Source organism: Podarcis filfolensis (assembly GCF_964270895.1).
Source record: "Podarcis filfolensis genome assembly, chromosome: 4".
Lineage (NCBI taxonomy): Eukaryota > Metazoa > Chordata > Lepidosauria > Squamata > Lacertidae > Podarcis > Podarcis filfolensis.
Genome location: NC_139607.1, coordinates 19,584,784 through 19,606,921, shown reverse-complemented (window position 1 = coordinate 19,606,921; position 22,138 = coordinate 19,584,784). Strand labels below are relative to the sequence as shown.

Genomic DNA, 22,138 nt, shown 5'->3' with positions numbered 1-22,138 from the left:
GCCTGGCCCCCGCAAGGTCTGAGGGACAATGGACTGGCCCCCTGCTGGAAAAGTTTGCAAACCCCTGGTGTAAGCAGTGGTGTAATGCGGGGGGGAGCCTCAAGAAAGGTTGCACCGGTATGCCCCACGGAGAGCCTCAAGGTCCATAAATAGCAACACCCTAGTGGTCCCAGGCCCTAAGGAAGTTAGATTAATTTCAACCAGAGCCAGGGCCTTTTCAACTCTGGCTCTGGCCTGGTGGAACACTCTGCCTCATGAGACCAGGGCCCTGCAGGATCTGATTTCTTTCCGCAGGGCCTGTAAGACAGAGTTGTTCCGCCTGCCCTTTGGCTTGGAGCCAATTTGATTCCCTCCCTCTCTTTCTTTTTTCTTTCCTTCTCCTGCGATGAGGCTACATTTTAATATTTTAATGTTTCGATATTTTAATGTTGTATTTTAATTTTGTTTTTAAGTTGTAATCTTTCAACTTGTTTTTATTATTGCTTGTAAGCCGCTCTGGGTGGGGAGGGCGGGGTATAAATAAAAAATATTATTATTATTATAAGTCTGACTCCTCTCTTTGCTCTGTGCTGGGGCACCTGCCTGTTTCCCCCTTTTCCTCATCCTCCAAGCTCCCAGTCTCTAGAACATCCCAGCTCTTCCCCTCCTCTGGGGTGCGTCCGGTTGCCCACCCCCAGGATCCCGGATCCAAATTCTCTTTCTTTGCACTTTCCCTGAGAAGGCTCTCGGTCAGGCGGTTTCTACCACTCCACCTCACCTAGTCAGTCCCTGACAATGCCCTTAGCAATCCTCAATGTATGGGTCAGCCCTCAATGCATAAGGATTTATTGCGGCAGTTTGCTTGGTCCTGATGAAGGTACTCTACTTTTGCTTGGAGATAATTCTTCTGCTGAACCAATACAGCCATCTGGAATTTTGAGTGTGTGTGTTGTGGTTTATTACAAAACTCCATTTAAGCATTATGAAGTATTTGAATGCTGACATATTTAATAGTACCGGAGATGTTCTCCATGTGTTCATGATCTTGCCTGTTGCCCTCAGACATCAGACCTTGAGGGAAGTACACTCTGGCCTCTGCCATTGGCCAGGGACCCAAGGGACCGAGGGAGGCCACAGCATCTGCCTCCCAGGAAGAACATTATGGCCGGAGGAAGACAAGTCTGTCCCCATCCATCAGGAAGCAATGAGTTTGTTTCCTCCTTGCCTGCCAGAAAGAACACTTGGCTCCAATTGCAGAGCAGAAGGGAAGTACACTATGGCCCCATCCATCAGCCAGGGGACGAAAGACGGCTGGGTCATTTTCAGCCCCTCCATCCAAGCAAGACCACCAGGGCTGGAAGATCAGCCTGGTCCCAAACTGTATATAAATCCCTGTTTTTAGTTCACCACTTTGTTTCTGGCACTGTCAAACTGTTCTCCTTCCCCCCCTTCCATTCCCCTCCCCTTCTGCGTTTTCTCTTTTTAGATTTGTCAGCCTGCCTCTCCTTCTTCAAGCTTGGTTCTTATTTGGATGGGGTCACTGGAGGCAGGTAACAGGTTTATCCCACTCCTCAGCTGAGTACTCTTTTGCTTTCTCACATGTAAGCAAAGAAGTGAGAACTACAAAGCGTGTTCTCCTTCATGGAGAGCACGTGTTGTGGTGGGGTCTTACAAGACACCCCACTGTTGCTGGCGGGAAAGATAAGTTGGCCACCATTGCGATTGGGCTCATCTTGTCATTGGGGAGAATTTGATGTTGCCATTTTGTGCTTGACAGCCATAAGCTTTATATTCCCTGCACGCAGCATTGAGCTTCCTCTTTTCGCTGTGCGCATCGGATCACCCACCCACCCTCCCTATATTTAGGGTTGTTCGCTTGACCTTGCTATGCCTGTCATGGGGTCGTCTGCTTTTGGGGCAGGGGCCTGGTAGGAATTTGGCCATTTGGCTGATTGGCTGGTGCCATTTGGTTTTTGCCTACCGTGTAGCAAATCGTCACAACTTGTAAGGTTGCGGTTAGGCATTGGTTTTATGAATTGGTTGGTGGAGGGGCATGGATTGGCTGTGCCTGCCCCTCCAATACTGCTGCTGCAAGAGTATTCCATTAAAGGAATCCAGGGGCTTGCCATGCTTTTGTCCAAAACCTGTCAAGGGGCTAGGGCCACGCAAGAGCCCCTGGGAGCATTTGGGGAGAGGTGAGGGCATGGTACCCAGCTCCATCTTTCTCCCCAAAATGTTTTCCCTTTCTGACTTTCGCGGGCATGCAAATGTCAGTCTGTCCCCGTGTGGGGTCAGATAGTCGCAACCAATGCCTCAGCAACCACTCAATTTTTTTGTATTTTAATAAAGTTGTGGCCAAAATTATGCCAAAAACCTTAAACAAAAATTCTGTGTGAATTGTATTTTATTTGGGGTGGCTTGGGGACCTCGACACGCAACAAAATGTGTGGATGGCTGTTCAGAGTGCCAGTCAGCCAGCCGTTCCATTCCAGGATACTCCATTCCATTCCCTCATTTCTAGGTTTTGTTTCTATAAACAGTCAGTATTCGGTCACGACTGAGTATACCCAGCCCTCATTAGAATGATTTCGGTTCTTTCCCCTATCCTTTAGCTTTGGGTGTGCAGCATTCCTGCGCTCATGGCATTGCAATGATTACAAGTCAGTTCCCACGGGGAAAATGGTGAGGCTATATTCCTGATCTGGTTTGAAAATATTTATGCAAATCTGTTTCCCCAGAGCTGTACACAAGCTGCTCAACCTTGCAAGATTTGCTGGAGCTAACCATAAAGAATAAGGTCAGAGCAAAAAAATAAATAAATAAAAATGTATTGAACATTTCGGGTTCCCTTCTAGAATGAACACATACAACAGAAACTCTCGTATTTTCTTTTGAGAGACAGAGAGAAGTTTGTTCATTCTTGCTGGTGACTGAGCTCACTGCAGGAAGCCAGAAGCAGATCTTGCTTGCCATAAACAAAATGGTGTTTTTCCCATATAAATAAATGGTTCCCATTCTTTCATATCTGAAATAGGTAAAGTGATGTCCTTGGGGATACTGTCCTGTTGAGGGCATGGTGTGTGTATGTGTGTGTAAATTTGTCTCTGCGCAGAATGCACTGCACCCTCAGGGCTCTTTATGAATTGAAGGCTTTTCTCAAAACACACGTACCGACAATGACATCTTGCTAGTTAAAAAAGAAAAAGCATAGCCATGACACTGAACTCCAGTGTTAATGCTGCAGCTCAGGGAAAGCTCTTTACAAGAGAGAGAGAAAAATGCCTATGAATGGATCTTACCTGAGCTTGCTTATTGCTGCTTGCTCAGCACCTTAGGCAAATATTTGTTTTCTACTGTGGTACATATTTGGCATTGTTTGAGCTAACCCTTCTTTCAGAGTACATATGGTTTTGTAAAAATGCCAATACCTCGCTTTTGAAACACAGTTTATGCAATCTCGGAATGTCATTGCATGCTTGTTTTCCAGCAGGGATATTCATACTTTCATCACCTTATCAGTAGATCGTTAAGGAGAAATTTCTCCTGTGATTCTTTATGCCCCACAAGGTAGGCAGTGTGTCATAATCTTAAGTTGCTCAGATCACTAAGGCTGTGATCCTAAGCTTATGCACTAGGAAGAAAATGCATTCTACTTTGCTCAGGGCTGTTTCACAAATTACATGGTAGACAGTTCAAGTTGCCACACCGAGTTTATTCCCATCAGGGAACAGTAACTGAACAGGCACCTGAGTGAGTGTACTTGTCTGTTACACATGTTTTCACAAATGCGACTGTCATATTCATGGTTGCCATTTGCAAGGGATCAAAAGTACAAAATTGGGCCTGAGTGTCTAAACCTGCAAATTACTTTTCCAATGTATAAAAAACAAAGAAGTTTAAATCCACATTTAACACGCGCACACACAAATTTAGAAGATATATATCAAATACAATCTAAAATCTCAGTGTTATAATCATGGCAATATAAAATTACATCAGAACATCATCTTATATGGCCAGCAAAATGTGACCAACAATATTGCTATAGACCAAAGATGTTTCAACCCTAGAAGGGTCTTCCCAAATGGTCAAGATGCTTAAATATCAGTGTTGTTACCAAATATGACTCTTAGCTAGTCTGTATAGACCTCATGGACTGAGCTATCTTATCCATAGAAAATGTTCATGCCCTTTAATAGATCTGAATGTCTGTATGTTGTTATGTAGCTTGCCCGATCATCTGTGATTCAGGGGTTTACTCCAAGATGTTAGCTTTCAAAGGTCAGCCAGCAAACTTGCATTTTAAAATGTGCATGCCATATCAAGAACACTGTACTCCAGAAACAGTGATGGTCATGGTTCCCCACCACCACCCACAAATAATGTTCAAAACAGAAGCAAATGTCTTTCTAGTGCATGATAAAGCAAATAAAATCTGTCATTTGGCCTGTTCCGCTGAGGCAAGGGATCCCTGCAGAATTGACTCTATGGCTACAGGATTTCCTGCTGCTGCCCAGATGCGCCACAAATTCCCTGTTGGGTTTGGGATGTTTTTTAAAAAGTAAATTTTACACTAATTAAGGACATATGAAGTAGCATCTGCTCAGTATAGCCTATGTACGCTAGCCTTCCCAAACCTTGTGCTGTCGGATGCTTTTAGAGTACAGTTCCTATCATCCTTGACCATTAACCATGCATTCCTTCCCTCCCACACCGCTGTGCAGCCCTGGGCACTGGTAACCCATGCTATGCCACTGAGCAAAAGGTTGGGGAAGGCTGGTAAATGTTAATTCCCTAGTGCTGATTCCCTGAGTGTGGATCAGTGCCACCATCTGCATCTGTAGGGCTGAGTGAACCCAAAGCTTAATTACCAAAAGAGACAAAGAGAACCCTTAACATGGGAAGGGGGACACCCAAACAGCCCAATAAGGACTGAACATTCTGAGTTGTTCTACAAGATGCTGGCTGAGAACTGGACTGTGGGGTGGGGAGATGGAAAATCAGGGCAGAGAGAGGTTGAAATATAGAGTGTGCTGGTTGGTTATATTTTGCTCCAGATCTTACGGAAGGGTGACATGGATATTTTTAAAATAAATAAATAGTAAATCCTCAAGGTATTGCATAACAATCCCTGCTTAAGCCTCAAAGTGTTTTGTTTGATCACTGGATGTGCTAGAGTCAAATAAAAGTTACAATATGGCAATGTGGTCAGTAAATGCTGAATCAGGGATTCCAGCCCCATCTTTCTCTCTTTTTTTCCAAGGGCAAAATCTGAATATATTTCATGTAAAGGAGTTGAGCTTTGGGGATTATTTATAGGGAATCTACTGAAATATGTATAAGATCCTAATATAGCAATTATATTTTGTCTGCTAGGATGTGGTCAACCACAACTTCTGCCTTGAACTCCAAGCCAACCCTCATGCTAAAGCCATCAGAGAACGTCTATAGCTGGATGAATTTGTGGTAAATATGTGAAGAAAAGGTAGGTCACCTCCAAAGCAATTCAACATCGTGCTGCCATTCATCTGGTAAAGTGGTTGGCTGCGTATATCCAAAGGGCATATGTCAAAGTCAAAATTCACAAACACTTTGAAATTGCATAGCTCTGAATATGCTGCTTCCGTCCTTAAATGCAAGTGTGGAAAACTAGTCTGTTTATTATATATTTGGATAATGAGACACTTGGGCTTCCAGTGAAAGAGATGTAACCCCAAACTTGCTCCTTTAGAGGGAATTCAACCCCACCCAGAACAGGTAACTTGCCATGTATTAGAAGAGGCCTCACATTAACTTGAGACAAAATTAACATGGAAAACACACTTCCATTGGTAATCATAATTATGCCCACAAAAAAATTACATATCCTCCAAGTGTCCCTATTTTCCAGGAATGTCCTTGATTTAGAGAACCCATCCCAGTTTCAGATTTGATCCCAGAATGTCCCACTTTTCCTTAGGATGTGGCTATTTTCATTGGAGAACTGTTGGAGGGTATGGAGTTATCTGACTCCCGAGCCATCTGAAAGCAATCCTGTATAGGGAAGGTTTCTTTTTAATGCTTTCTTACATCTTTATATATGTTGGAAGCCACTCAGAGTGTCTGGGGCAACCCAGTAAGGTGTGTGGGGTATAAAAAGTAAATTACCATTATGGAATGGGACGTCCATATTTTCAGTGGAGAAATGTTGGAGGGTATGAAATTAAAGTTTGATTTACTTGTAAAACTCCGTTAATAGAAATCTACCAATTCGCCTCAGTAGAGGAATTTCAGAATCAATTTAGACTGAGTCTACACAACTTGGAACCCAGTGGCTATCAATAGAGTCCTGCCTCCATGTTTCCAGTTGGAAGAAAATAGGAATAAATAAGAGATTGCCTATGTGACAGGCTCAGCTTTATGGCCAGTTTACAAGGTATGCAAATTTGGCTTCAACTGTTGTGTGCAATTTCTGTACAGTGCACCAACAATACCTTCTATTGTTTTGCTGAGGGCTCTGCATTTCATCTTTGACCAGGTGCTTGACTATATATATATATATATATATATATATATATATCAGTGTCAATTGCAAACACATGGAAAGAAAGATGAAGAACTGCATAGTCCTCCAACTTTCTCCCAATGGATTTACTCCAGGTAGTTTTTGATACAATCAAACATTTGTGCAAAACAGTGAGTAATCTGAGCACAGTTCTACCCATAGAAAGATCTGATGCTATCATGTTGTCCATCAATAAATTATGTCGTATTTGTTCATCAGAGACTAGCCTGCCAAGCCCATAGACGGATGCTTTTGAGTCCTGACTTCAACTGAAATGCTTGTCTCTGTCAATTACGAATCTATCTTGCAAGCAGGGATGAAATAAATCAGGACGGGTGTCAAGAAAACCGTCTCAGGTCACATTCGCATTTCTGGTGCCAAAGAAACGCCCTCTGTTCCCATCTTTAAACATAAGGCAACACCCCAAAACCACCGGGATGCAAATGCAGGAATTGGCGCACGTATTCCTAGCTGGAATAACGCACATGTCCACACATGTTTCTCCTTTGCAATGCAACAATCAACATACTTGAAATTCCACAGGTCAGCTGGTTATGGGAGAGTGTGGGAACTGGAGTGAGAATCGCCTACATCTCCTATTCCATCCAACGTGCAAATCAGTGGGGTTTCAGCTGTTTAAAAACAAGGCTGTATAGGCCTGCAGAGATCACTGTAACTGTTGGACTAGCAACAGCCAACGACGAAGATGGGAAAGTCTAGCATCTCCTTCCATTGACTGTTAATGTATTAATACTGGCTTAACTTGTGGTTTGGAGTTGGGTGACACTGATATGCAGAGAACACCCAGCTCTCTCTCTCTCTTTTTCACCTGAACCATGAATAGTGGTGGAGCCCAAAATGGGCACCTGGATTCAGCTAACTTGGGTGGGATTGAGGCTAACAAAATAATCGAGATGAAGACAGGTACTGTTGGTGAATTGCTTGGAAGTGGTATTTGACCTGTTCTGGACAAGGTTACACTGCTGCTTGAGGATCAGGTCAAAAGTAGCTTGCCAGATTGCCCTTACCGCTATGCTAGCTTCCAGGTAGGTGGGTAGCTGTTGTTCACTGGGAGACAGTGGTAAGATGGTGGGAAGGTCATTATAGTGCTGTTGCACCAACAAGAATGACTCTGCCAGTGCATTTTCATTATGCCAGCCTCCCTGCATGACGCCCCTCCTGGCAATTCACCTTCTTCTCACATGTCCTTCTCAGGGTAAGCCTACATTTGGGTGGTGTGTTTGTGCAGAGGCGAATTGTGCAGATTGGGACTGGTTCAGTTGCACTCGGTGTTGAGTCTCTGGGGTGCTACCGGGAAGGCCACAACTATGATTTAGAATGGAGTAGCAAAGGGGTGCCAAATTTTGGTGTTGCATAGGGTCAACATACGTCCAGGAAAACCCAGAAATGCCCTCTTTTGGGGGGCCAACATGCGCATTTGAGTGGATTTTTACATTTTAAGGGAAATGTTTGGGGTTTGGGGCGTATGGCTTGGGTGGCTGTCAGGGACTGGACTGAAGGAGGAATGGTGGAGATCATCCCCCTTTCTCCTGAAGCTTCCATAGAATAGTAAGGCAGTATTGAATTACAGCAGGCTTCCTCAACTTCAGCCCTCCAGATGTTTTGAGACTTCAGTTCCCATCATCCCTGACCACTGGTCCTGCTAGCTAGGGATCATGGGAGTTGTAGGCCAAAAACATCTGGAGGGCCGAGGTTGAGGAAGCCTGAATGGTTTGAGGGAGGTCACAGCTCAGAGACAGCTGAACAGAAGAGTTGGGAGGTGTTGGGAGAAGAGAAGGGAGAGACAGAGGCAGAGCAGCCAGCTGACACGTTATCTCTGGAGAGTATTTCTGACCCCCCTTCTCCCAGAACCCGGCGTTCATCAAGAGTGTAAGAGCAAAGGACTCAGAGACAATTAGCCTCTGGTGGCCACCATAAGGAGAAGTGCTGTAGCTAGGAAGAGAGGCAGGAGGAGCTCAGTTGGAGCAACGCCATTAACGGCAGATAAACTCCATTCCTTTGTCTCTCATGGTGACGATTGAATAAACTTATTAAGAACTCTTCTTTGTTTTTCTCTGCTTCTTGCTGCTACCGGGGGAGGGACAGAATTTCTCCGAAGCCTGACAGTGGCTTGAACTTGGGCTGAGATGCAAGCAGCTCGGGTGTGGGCACGGGCTGCTGTTCATGCCATGGCCTCTGCCAGCCCAAGCCAGGGAAAGAGGTGTATGGGCATGACATCAGCAGCCCTGCATGCCTTTACCCACACACCTCATTCCCCAGCTCAGGCTGGCAGTGGCTAGGGCTGTCCTCTTTTTTGCTCTTAAAGGTATGGCAACCTTAGGTTGTGCAGGGCGCTGGTTAAATGTGAGACCCCAAAATCTGTCATTGGTGTGTGTGTGTGTGTGTGTGTGTGTAAAACAAGTCAGCAGCCACCAAAGAGAGATGATCCGTTCAGGAATAGGATGGAGTGAAGGGCTCAGTCCCAACTCCCCTATATGCGTGATAGGCCACCAGACTGAGCATGTGTTATACAGACCAATCCCTCCATGGGGATTTCCTCTTTGGGGCCTTGCCAAATGCACACATGGTATCCATTTGAGTCTGCAGTTCCTGGTGCAGCTAGGGATCTGAGCACATATGGACATAACTGGATCAGGGAAATGGGAGGGATTCGACACGTGTACTACGCTTATGCCAGGATGCAAAGAGTGTGCAGTCAAAAACCCTGGAAAATAGGCTTTTTAAAGGATTTTCAGTTCAACGGAAATGCTGTCAATGCCTTGTAAACATTGAAAACTAAGCTAAAACTCAAACCGCTCCGCTTCGTACTGGAGGGGCACTTATCAATTACATATGCAAACAGAAAATGTTTTCCACTGAAACAGGCTTCTAAATGAGCTTCTGTGTCAAGCTGAAAATGAAATCTTTGTAGGTTTTCAGATCTACTGGAGTGAACTGAAATTTTTTGTTCTAATTCATGAAGTCTTTAAAAACCTTGCTCTTAACTTATCAAAATACTTTTAAATATCTGTGGGTCAGTTCCACTAACATGCGAACACAGGCTTCCATTTCCTTACCTCCCTCATTGTGTTTACAGAGAATGCAGTGTAAACTGTGTATGCGTGTAGTTTGTGTATATGGAGAGAGGAAGAGGCCATCTACAAGTTTGCAATTTACCAGAGTTTAGTCTATGAAGAATGAGCTATAAACAAAGACGGCCAAAGGCCACTTGCTTTGGCCAAGAATGCTTGGGTTTCTGGCTATATTGTTTTCTTGGCCTTCAAGCTTTGTTCTTGCAACATCCCCGCCCTCCTCCAAATAGATTCTCAAACCAAAAATTCTGCACTAGTGCCTCTTTATTAGCTATAGCCCCATGTAACATGATCTCTCAATTTATACTCAGAATGAGCATGTTTGTCCAACCAGTTTTCTGATGCATGTATTGCCCAGGGAGGCACATTATGTGACCCATGAGAACATCAAAAGAACCAGACTGTACAATGCTGATGGGATAAAATCCAGGCCAAATCTTTATTGACAGCAGCAGGCAGGGCAAGGGTTGGCATGGCATGAGGTCCCAGGATCAGTTCATCATTCCACAAGCCCCACGTTGATGGAATGGATCTGTCCCAAACCTGTTCCATGGGAGTTGGCCAGTGTTGAACCTTGCTGTGGTGCAAACTGAGCAAGCAAAGTCTCACTGCGTGACCAGGGTGCAGATTCCTACCAGGCAGATATCCCAGCACTGAGCTTCAGTCAATCCTCCCTTCAGGCACCTTACGGGGGCTCCTCTATACCAGGGACATTCAATTCCCAAGAGACTGCGATCTACTCCCGGGGGAAAAAACCCTAAAAAAACTAGCAGTGATATACCGGGGGGGGGGCAAAGCCAAACTTCTTGAGCTTTTTTTAGGGGGGCAAGCCAAACTTCTTGACCTTTTTTTTGGGGGGGGGAGGACATACTTCTGATGCTTTTGGGGGGGGATGTGCCATAAATCACTTACCAGGTAGTAAACCCAGCAGCGATAACTCCGTCTTCCGAATCAGCAATTGTGCGTGAGTGACGGACAGAGCGAGGGGGCCGGGCCAGATACTCTTTCCCCCCTGCGGAGGAAAGTCAGCACGCAATCAACCATCATCAACCGCTATCACCCGGGGATTGACCTGTCAATTGCGGTCGACTAGTTGGACTGCCCTATACTATGTTGATCTGCCCAATGCCATTTCTGCCCTCATACAAACAACATTCTTCTGCCTAACAAAGTAAGGCCATAATGTCACTGAGGGAAAGGTGGGAAAAGAGCCAATCAGGTTGAGAGAGGAAAAAATTATTTCTGGCCCTATGGACCAGCGCCCCATAATTTCTCAGTAAAGGCTCTAACCCGAGAGTGGGTGGGCAGGAATCTCTCAAGGCAAAATGGCCTTGACCTCAAGGCTGAATCAGCCTTATGTAGGCTTTCCCCATCCCTTTGCAAGGGCTCGTGGGACTGCTTTTTTGCCTCTGTCCAGCCCAGTGGATTCCATTCCACCAGCACCAGGTGAATGGAATGATGTACTGAAGCTGGAGACCTGCTGCCATGCCAACTCCTACCCTACCTGCTGCGGTCAATAAAGATTTCATTCCAACACCTGGTGTTCTGTCTGTTCGTTTGCTGTTCTTCTGGGTCACCTATTGCTCCTGTCAGGGCAAACACTTTCCCTTCTTGAAGACTGTCCTGTATTTAATAAAATGTGAGAGAGTGGGACTAAAGAGTAAATCTGCCATTTGGTTACTCACTGTTTCTTAAGGTTCAAGAAAAAGAGACTGGTGTATGCTTGCCAAATTGGTCCACTTTAAATTTCTGTAGGATTCCCTTGTATATCTTCTCTTTCTCTCAGAAATTCAGCCAAAGTAGAACCGTGTTAACTTCCATTCACTTCCATGGTAGACTAAAGCCCAGGCTTCATTCCATGCTACTGAAATCTGTGGGACTCAAACATGCTTTATTTTGACTAACTCCTACCCTATACACTTTAAGCCAGTCCTTTATTCTGTGGCAGTTTGCCATTTGGAAAATACTTCCTCAAATATCGTAAATATTATATCAAAACAGGAAAGCCTGTTCCTTATTTGGTGCCATTTCCCTTTCTTCAAAAGCGTTTACCTTACGGCTACATATGTAGACTCTGCACTTGATGGCTTCTAAGTTATTTTGGGGGGGAGAAATCTCAAAATAACATAATATGCATTTTTTAAAACATCTGCTGCAGCTGATGTCTTGCGGGGGAACCAATATGTTAACTTGCCCTCTGGTCAATGAGTTCTTAGTGTGCTAAAGAATAATACGGCAGCAGATGTACAATAAGAGCCGGGAGGCTGGAACATTTGGACTTTCGCCTTGTTCGTGGTAAAAGGAAACTAACAGAGGCTGTGTAAATACAACTCACCCTGCATGGCTCCAATAGAAAGAATATTGCTGTTTTGCCTTTCAAATCACCAGCGTAGTGTCTCTCTCTCTCTCTCTCTCTCTCTCTCTCTCTCTCTCTCTCTCTCTCTCTCTTTCTCTCTTTCTCTTTCTCACACACTGTATTTTGATGTTGGCACCATCTCCATTGAAAAAGTAGACCTCTTCTTCTACCAAACTGGCTTCCAGTCTAAAGATTGACACTAACCCTAAGATTGATATGGGAGCAGGTATTTGAGGTCCCTTCTTGCTGCATCACTGTGTTTGCTCACCACCTTAACATATTAGCTAGTGCTTGATTAACTTGAAACATTATTGCTCAGGACCACCTCTTCCCATATGGACCTACCCAGACCCTGAGATCATCTTCAATGGCCTCGTTAGAGAGTAAAATTCATGTTAAATTGCTGTTTTAGGGGTTGTTTTTTAAAGTCTGGAATGGATTAATTCATTTTGCATTACTTTCTATGGGAAAGCATGCCTTGGTTTTGGAACGCTTTGGTTTTGGAACGGCCTTCCAGAATGGATTAATTTTGAGAACCAAGGTACCACTGTAGTTTTAGGCAATAGAAATTGTTGTCTTAATATCATGGGTCCAATAAGGTTCTTACAATATTCTCATCCAGTATTATGATAATGAGCTGAATATATTGATCCAGACAAGTGGGTGGCCGAACGTATGGATGAAAGAAAAGATCCATCCATTGATTTTCTGTTGAATTTGTATTCTGAGACATAGAATTCCAAGCCAAAAGTCGATAAATGAGAAAGGCTTACTATGTTTGTGGAGGGTATCATTGTTGAAATCATTGAAAACCTTGGATCTTGATATTTATATATATATATATATATATATATATATATATATATATATATATATATAATTTTTATTAGATTTTTAACATATCATTTCCAACAATAATTAAACATACTTTTACATCTTATTCAAATTTTTGATTTCCATCAATCCTGTCTGAAAATTTTCCAGTCTAATCTCTCAGTATGCATTTCTTATCTTCCCTATTACATTTCAAACTCATAACCAATATCTCTATCTTTTTCTACTTTGTAACTCTTCGTATATTTCTTGGATCTTGATATTTCTAATCTGTTACTAATAATGATTAGATCTTATTTGTTTGTTGCCCTAGATATGATTTAACACAGTTTTTGAAATGTAAAACTTTTTAAAAGGTAACAACTAAGAAAATCTAAAAAGAACTGAGGCTGCCTCCATACCTTACACACAACTGTTTGTTTCTTACCCTTCCTTCTTATAATACTTCACGTGGCATTATTCAGTTTCGCTTTTACACAAGAGCCAAGTTCTCCCATTCATCAAGATAATGTTTATATTCTTCCTGTCCCATTTGTCAGTGTTGGGTCATTCTGTATTGATCGAGGGGTCGAGATAACCTGAAAGTGTGTTTGCACGCACAATGCGAAGCGCTCTCTCCAAACGCTTGGACCAGATTTATCTCGCCCTCCCCCACTTTCCTCTGGGAAGAATTAATGGAAACAGGAAATCTGCAAACATTTAAAATGGATATATGAGATTATTGAAAAAATGCCTTTCCTACAAATAGAGCTTTTAAAAGAAAAATAATCTGCAGTGTTTGGGACTAGAATGAAGTTAACTCAAGCCACATTTCAAAATAGTGCATATGATGTATATCACTCTCTTTAACTTTGTATTAATAAAGACCTTGGGAGTAGTAATGAGAGACGCTTTGAGGCTGGCAATAGATGCTCTGTATCCCACACACAGGATGTCAGTTGACCAATATATGGGGTATGTAACCACCTTGGGCAGTTCCAGCAGGTGGCAGGCTGTGACCTGCATAGGCAAGTGATGAGGCTTGCTCAAAATGGCAGAATACCTGGCAATTTATATAATGGAATCATTGACATTTTGATAATGATTTAGTATCACTGTAGGTTTCTTAGTTGTCACAGAACTACCATTCCCAGAGTTCCCTGTAAAGAAGGATGAACTGCTCAACCAATCTGGGAACTGCAGCTCTGGGACAGCAATAGGGGTCTACTAGCAACACTTAGCAGGGATGTGGATGGCGCTGTGGGTTAAATCACAGAGCCTCGGACTTGCCGATCAGAAGGTTGGCGGTTCAAATCCCGGTGACGGGGTGAGCTCCTATTGCTCGGTCCCTGCCCCTGCCAACCTAGCAGTTCAAAAGCACGTCAAAGTGCAAGTAGATAAATAGGTACCGCTCTGGCGGGAAGGTAAACGACGTTTCTGTGCACTGCTCTGGTTCGCTTAGTCATGCTGGCCACATGACCCGGAAGCTGTACGCCGGCTCCCTCGGCCAATAAAACGAGATGAGCGCCGCAACCCAGAGTCAGTCATGACTGGACCTAATGGTCAGGGGTCCCTTTATCCTTTACCTTTTAGCAACACTTAGCACCCTTAAACTACAGATACCAAGATTTTTTGGGGAAGCCATTGCTGTTTAAATAAGGCTGCCACATGTCTGGGTTTTCGTGGACACTTCTGGGAATCAGGCCGCAAACTGGCGTCCAGGCGGATTTTTGCTGAATCAGCAAAATGTCCAGAAAAACCCAGACATATAGCAAGGAGGGCAATTAAATAATTAAAAAAGGCTTCAAAATTCCCCCCAAAGCCCCAAAACTTAATTTTTGGGGGGAGATGTTCACCCCAAAAGCTCAGCAACCAGATTTTCACTTTGGGGAAAATGGCAACCCTAGAATATATGCTCTGAACGTGGTCTTACAGTTGTTGTAGTAAAAATAATTTGTTGAGTTGGAATCCTAAATGAATAGCTATAGTGGAGAAAGCAAGAATCAGGTTCATTATTGCAAAAAATGCTGTCAGGCTCCCCGCACCCCCAAAAGTCTGTCACAAGATGTCTGCAACTAGTTTGAAAAGCCATCTGCTCCAGAAACAAATTTACTCCATTATCAACTGTCATTATTTGTAAGCAAAACTGAATTTTAATGGAGTGAATACTCTGAAATAATTGGATGACCAAGTTCAACAGTCCACATTATATAACCGTCCCATAAGCATTGTACACCAACAGTTTCCAAAGAATCCAAGAGAAATAGCTGACTGAAAAAAATTAGAATTCCCCAGGTCCACGCAGAGGCATATTTCAGTCCTTAAGAATGCAACCCCAGTTCAAGACGTATCTGAAATCATCTTTCTGGCTTAAAAAGAGATCACTATCAACTGTTACATTATCCTTTACTCAGCAGAATGTTGAGAGCTGCTCTTTTCACACCAATAATATTTTTGAACACAAAATATATATCAACATTGTTTCTTCTAAAGAGCTCTTTTCAAACCATATTAGTCTTAGGAAGATTACCTATTACCAAAATGGCCTCTGATTGGCTTTATTGTCTGTTGCATTTCTGGTCTGTTGACTGTAATAAAACTGATGGCGATTTCCTGTAGATAGTAGAAAGCAATATAAATAATTGTACAGTTGTTAAGAATGGGTAGGAAGTACATTCACTCTATGCAGCAATATAAATTCCGCCATAAGGGGGCAAACCGACGGCAAGATCTGCTGGGATAAGCAGTTTAGGAAGCAGAGGATTTCTGGCTCAGTTGGTTGATTCCCAGTTTAGCAGGTGTTAGGTCCCCAACTCCTGTTCAGCTCATATATGCCAGCTTAGCTTGCTACATAGATGCTGGCTGAGCCAAGGCCAGTGTAAGTCTTCAAAAATGTGCATCGTGGGATGAGGACCAGGGTGGGGTGGGGCTTGGGCTCGATCCTAAGCCCTTTCAGCTTTGTCACATGACCTGGCAACCTGTCAGGTGGCAGAGGAACCATCCCCCATGGCAGGTTGCCAGGAACGGATAAGACAAGGAAAAGTCCTTACCATCTGCTTTTTATTCAATATTCACAGAGAGAGGCTTGCAAATGCAGCCTCTTAGAATAATGGTGTCCTGAGTAAATCTCTACCCCACCCCACTCTGCTTCATTCATCAACAGCACCACCACCCCTACGCTTGCTGCTTAGGGCCATCTGTCCCCGAGCTCTCCTACTTTTAAGGCTTGCCAGGTTCTGGGAGATGGTGGGTCTGGAATGCTTTCTAGTGATAATGTGTCAGCCAGCCTCCCCCTCCTCCTCTCCCATTATTTACCAGCTTTCCCCCTCATCTTCCTCTGAGCTGTGACCTGCCACAAACCACTGCTGTAATTCTGAACTGTCCTCTTCTTCTCTGGAAGTGTCAGGCTAAGGAAGTGGTCTCCACCATTCCTCCTCTGGCACAGAACACGATTTTAAAGGCTTCTGTCATACCCTCCAACATTCAGTGGCGTAGCGTGGGTTGTCACCACCCAGGGCAAGGCAAGTAATTTGCACCCCCTAACCCGTGGATTTGCGCCCCCTAACCCCCAGATGTTGCGCCCGGTGCGGCCGGTCCCCCCTGCACCCCCCACGCTACGCCACTGCCAACATTTCTCCAATGAAAATAGGGAGTTCCTATTCTATAAGACTAAGAAAAACAATAATTTTATTATTTATGCCCTGCCCATCTGACTGCGTTGCCCCAGCCACTCTGGGTGGCTTCCAACATATATAAAAGCATAGTAAAACATTAAACACTTAAACAAAAAAACCTCCCCTGTACAGGGCTGGCTGTATAGATGTCTTCTAAAAGTTGTATACAGTGGTACCTCGGGTTACATATGCTTCAGGTTACATACAATGCAGGTTACAGACTCTGCTAACCCAGAAATAGTGCTTCAGGTTAAGAACTTTGCTTCAGGATAAGAACAGAAATCGTGCACCGGCAGCGCGGCGGCAGCAGGAGGCCCCATTAGCTAAAGTGGTGCTTCAGGTTAAGAATGGACCTCCGGAACAAATTAAGTACTTAACCTGAGGTACCACTGTAGTTACTCATCTCCTTGGCTTGGGAGTCACATAACTCCATACCCTCCAACATTTCTCCGATGAAAATAGAAATGTCCTAACGAAAAGCGGGACATTCTGGGATCAAATCAGAAACCAAGATACAGAAATCCTGTATATCCAGGATTTGAAAATAGGGACATTTGGTGGGGTCTATTGCTTCCCCTCTGTCTTTTACTCTGTTATCACGAGTTTGGGCACTGCTTTTCTTCTGGGTGAAGATAGAGGAAAAGTAGGTGTTCAGCAGTTCTGCCTTTTCTCTGTCACTTAATGGCACGTTTCCATCTTCCCCATGCAGATGTTAGGTAAGATTTTAATCTGCAGCTACTAAGTGCACATAAAAGTACAAGAAAAGGCACAAAAGGGAACACACACTCCTTCATTTATCGTATGCGAGCCTGTACCTTTTTCACCAGATAATCCTCAAGGCAAGAAATAGAACATTTGTTAAAAAAGTTATGAGGATAAAATAAAATAAAAAAATTGCCACTTCAGTCAAAATAGAAAAACAGAAGAGAACCGAGCATCACTTGCCATTTTATTTTGTCTCCGGTTACGAAGTGCTGGAAAAGCGTGTTCTCACTAAAGGAGAGCACGTGTTGCGGATGGGGCCTAGCAAGACACCCCATAGTTGCCAGGCAGTATAAGATAGAGGGGCCTGGCAAGGATTGGCTGTTTGAGTTGCTGGGATAAAATGGATGTTGCCAATTTGGGGGTGGGAACAGGTTATTTAAACAAGGTTCACAGCAAGCTGCTTTCTCTTTCAATGTGGGAACCGGATCACCCGCCCGCCCTCCCTTTGGGGCTTGTGCTTTGACCTTGCTATGCCTATCATGGGGTCGTCCGCCTTGGTGCGGGGGCCTGGTAGGAATTTTTCCATTTGGCTGATTAGTGTGTGCCATTTGGTTTTTGCCTACTGCGTAGCAAATCGTCACAACTTGTAAGGTTGGCGGTTAGGCATTGGTTTAAATTGGTTGGTGGAGGGGTATGGATTGGCTGTGCCTGCCCCTCCAATGCTGCTGCTGCATGGGAATTCTGTTAAAGGAATTCAGGGGCTTACCATCCTCTCGTCCAAACCCCTGGAATCGGGTGCGGGCCGCGTAAGCTCCTGGGAGCATGCGGGGAGAAGCTGAGGGTCTGTGTCGCAGCTCCAGTTATCCCTGATCTTGTTCCTCCACACTGGCTCTCGCTGGAATCCGGGAGTCAGTGCTGTCCCCCAAGGCGGGGGGGGGGACAGCTAGTCATAACCAATGCCTAAGCAAGGCGGTTAGGCATTGGTTTAAATTGGTTGGTGGAGGGGTATGGATTGGCTGTGCCTGCCCCTCCAATGCTGCTGCTGCATGGGAATTCTGTTAAAGGAATTCAGGGGCTTACCATCCTCTCGTCCAAACCCCTGGAATCGGGTGCGGGCCGCGTAAGCTCCTGGGAGCATGCGGGGAGAAGCTGAGGGTCTGTGTCGCAGCTCCAGTTATCCCTGATCTTGTTCCTCCACACTGGCTCTCGCTGGAATCCGGGAGTCAGTGCTGTCCCCCAAGGCGGGGGGGACAGCTAGTCATAACCAATGCCTAAGCAACCACTCACAATTTGTATGTTTAATAAAGTTGTGGCCAAAACTATGCCAAAAACCTTAAACAAAAATTTATGAGTGATGTGTGAGTTATTGGGGTAGGGGTGTTTTGGGGGACCTCAGCACGCAACAGCTAGAGCTAAATATTATGGCAGATGAAAATCTGTTGCCCCTTCTATCGCTGTCGTCTTTCCCCTGCAAACATCTAGGGGGACTCAAAGCACAAACTGACATTGTACTGTGAGGTTTGCCTTCCTCTAATTCCTTGGCTGTCCTCCAGGCTTCTCTGTCTGGCGCATGACACTCTCCTCAGGCCACACCCCCACTAGTCCTGCCTTATGCTTTCATTGAGGTTTTATTTTATTTTATTTTATTTTGACTGGCTGGAATGTATTCTTGACCTCTGATAATGTTTCTGGCTCATCTGAACGGAAGATAGAGAGGAATGTGCGAGAGCACAAAGGTGAATTATGGGCTCCTTGCTTCATCCACTTTTGCTTCTGTCATCTGACCCTCGTAAAGTTGCCAAAAAAATGAATAATGCCCTCTGTCTGAAAAATATTCCCAATACTGTTATGCTGCATGCATGGTTTCTAGCTGCTCTAGGGAAGACAACTACATACTTGCAGTAGGCAAACATTTGCCATAGCATCTAATGTCACCATTATTGGTTGTTTTCATTCCCCCTCCTGTTGAGACACGGGTCATTCCCTTTAATTTTGCTGAGGAAGTAGACGCCTCAGTTTACAACACTTCCAGACTGAAACTGGCCAAGCCCAAAGTATTTTTTCACCACTGAAAGGGTAATAAGTAGAATATTAAATACATTATTTGTGGGGGGCGGGGGAGAAGTAGGTGTGGAGTTTGTCGATTTTGCTGTAAACATGAACATGAAGAGTGCTGTTCTGAAGAAGGGAGGATAGGAACAGAAAATATGCAGCCCTTTCAATCAAATTATCTTGTTTTAGCTTGTAGCTTAATTCTCTGCCACAAGAAAACAAAGTTTTGACTTGGCAATGGCTGAATCTCAGCAGGACAACGTGGAAAAGTACTTGATAGTATAGTTCTCCGATTCCCTTCCACAGAAATTGAAAGAGTATGATTAGCGCCGTTAGTTATGACATTTTCAGACTTTGTCTGGCATGATCCATCCCCTCCCTTTTAGGAAAGGAAAGCCATTCATAAATTCTTTTGCAGTGTTTTGTGTGTGTGTGTGATGGAATGGCCGTTTCTAATTCCGAATGACTTCTGAAAAGCGGTTTCTCCAGCTCTGGTCTTTTTCCTAATCTTGCATGTAGTCAGCTAATTACTAGTCAGAGTCAAGAGCATTCAGCAATAGGACCTTTCCCAGGCTCTGACTTGCACTCCCCCCCTGCCACCATGTAACACGGCCAGTCTATCAGCTGTTTGCTGGATATTGAACAACAGCTGCCATCCACAGCAAACATCCGGCTTCTACTGAGTGCCATAAAGGGCCAATTGACAGGCGCAAGCTTCAGAATGCAGAGGAATGCATCCACAATTACAGTGTCATTCTTAAGGGGATAATAGTTCTAGCAGAAACAGAAAAAAGGGGGTAGGTTGACCACCCATATGAACAGGACTGTTGGGACTGTAGGTCAGGGGAAGAGCACAGACTCTGCATGCAAAACTCTGCCAACTCCACATAGGGCTGAGAGAGACTTTGACCTGAAATTTAGGAGAGTTGCTGTTGCTCCGTACAGACAGTAACTGCTTCTGGGTTCTCTCCTGGGCCCGTTGTTGTTCAACGTCTTTATAAACGACAAATGCTATTCTAGGCTACATCAACACAAGTATAGTGTCCAGATCCAGGGAAGTAACAGTACAGTGGTGCCCCGCAAGACGAACGCCTCGCAAGACGAAAAACCCGCTAGACGAAAGGGTTTTCCGTTTTTCGATGCGCTTCGCAAGACGAATTTCCCTATGGGCTTCCTTCGCAAGACGAAAGCCCATAGGGAAATCTCCAGCACAGCGGGGAAGCGCAGCGCGTCTTCCCCACTGTCCTCGGACCTCCTCCGAAGGCTGGCGGTGGGGCGTAGAGACCTCCTCCCGCCGCCAGCCTTTGGAAGGCTGCTCCGAAGGCTGGCGGCGGGAGGAGGTCTCTCCGCCCCACCGGCAGCCTTTGGAAGGCTGCTCCGAAGGCTGGCGGCGGGAGGAGGTCTCTCTGCCCCGCCGCCAGCCTTTGGAAGGCTGCTCCGAAGGCTGGCGGTGGGGCGGAGAGACCTTCTCCCCGCGCCAGCCTTCGGATGGCTGTCCTGAAGACTTGCGGTGGGAGGAGGGTTTTCCTTCCCACCGCCAACATTCAGAATGCTGTTCTGAATGTTGGCGGTGGGGAGGAAAAACCCTCCTCCCACCGCAAGCCCCGGGAACAGAGGAGAAGCGCTGCGCGCCTTCCCCTCTATTCCCGTACCTGTCCTGAAGGCTTGCGGTGGGGAGAAAAGCCCTTCTCCGCACCGCCAGCCTGGCAAGCGGTCTCCATAGGAACACATTAATTGATTTTCAATGCATTCCTATGGGAAACCGTGCTTCGCAAGACGAAAAACTCGCAAGAAGAAAAAACTTGCGGAACGAATTAATTTCGTCTTGCGAGGCACCACTGTACCATTCTCTTCTGCCTTGGTCAGACCACACCTGGAATACAGTGTCCAATCCTTGGCACCACAATTAAAGAAGGATGCTGGCAACCTGGAACGTGTGCAGAGGAGGGCAATCAAGATGATCTGGAAACCAAGCCTTATGAGGAATGGTTGAAGGAGCTGGGTATGTTTAGCCTAGAAAAGAGGAGACTGAGAGGAGATATAATAGCCAACCTCAAATATCTCAAACTTGTTTTCTCCTGCTCTGGAGGGCAGGACTTGAACCAATGGCTTCATTTAGCATTTGAAAAATGAAAGAGAGAAACAGAAATTGGTGGAAAGTTTGGTCAAAGCCACTCAAAGAGCTTCATGGATGAGTATCTTCCTGGGCCATATTCAAAATCTGCTCCATTGCACCTCATCTATCTGTCTGTCCGTTCGTCTGTCTGTCTGTCTGTCTGCAGTGATCTTATATGCCATTTTGACCTAAAAGCCACAGGATGTCTTTTCCCAACCAATGTGGTTTAGATCTAGCACCAGAGAGTGTTACGTGAGCCTTCACTTAAATACTTCACAATGTTTAATTCTCATGTTTGTAGAGACACAAACACTCCTTAGTGACAGAATTATCTCAACAATGCACAATTATTACCAAGTGAAGTAAAAAAAAAGTATTTTGGATTTAATGAGGAAAAAGCTGGGATGTTGCAACTCCCTTGAAATGTAGGTTACTACTTCAGCCTAACCCATTAAGTGTTTTTTTTAAGTTTTTGAGGCTGTGGTATTTGGCATCATTTCTTCTGTTCTTTTGATAGGTACCTAAACAGGATGTCCTTGTAAATTAAATGAAAAACAGCTCTGGAAGGTTTCCTCCCTCAGGAATAAGCATTAAGATTGGCAAATGGTTTAAGTGGAAATACACAGGAATGCACTTTAGCCAGTACTTGGAAATTGTTCCTGCAGATATTACCAAGGTAGATTCACAAAGTCCCATTGGGCATCTGTCTGCAATGAGTCAGTTTCTAATGGCCTGGAGCAGAATCCTTTAATCCAAATTGTTTTCAAACCACCATAGTCTTAAGAAGTGAAATGTAAAAATAACTTG

The 22,138-nt window shown here is 44.6% G+C and overlaps 1 long non-coding RNA gene across 1 annotated transcript in view; it reads left to right on the top strand.

Moving 5' to 3' along the window:
- Positions 1-21,454, top strand: part of LOC310761345 — a 29,982-nt gene extending 8,528 nt beyond the window's left edge. Inside the window, exons 2-3 of the long non-coding RNA XR_014547409.1 lie at positions 5,356-5,464; positions 21,082-21,454. This is a non-coding gene — a long non-coding RNA (uncharacterized lncRNA). The remainder of the gene's footprint in view (positions 1-5,355; positions 5,465-21,081) is intronic.
- Positions 21,455-22,138: the final 684 nt, after the last annotated feature.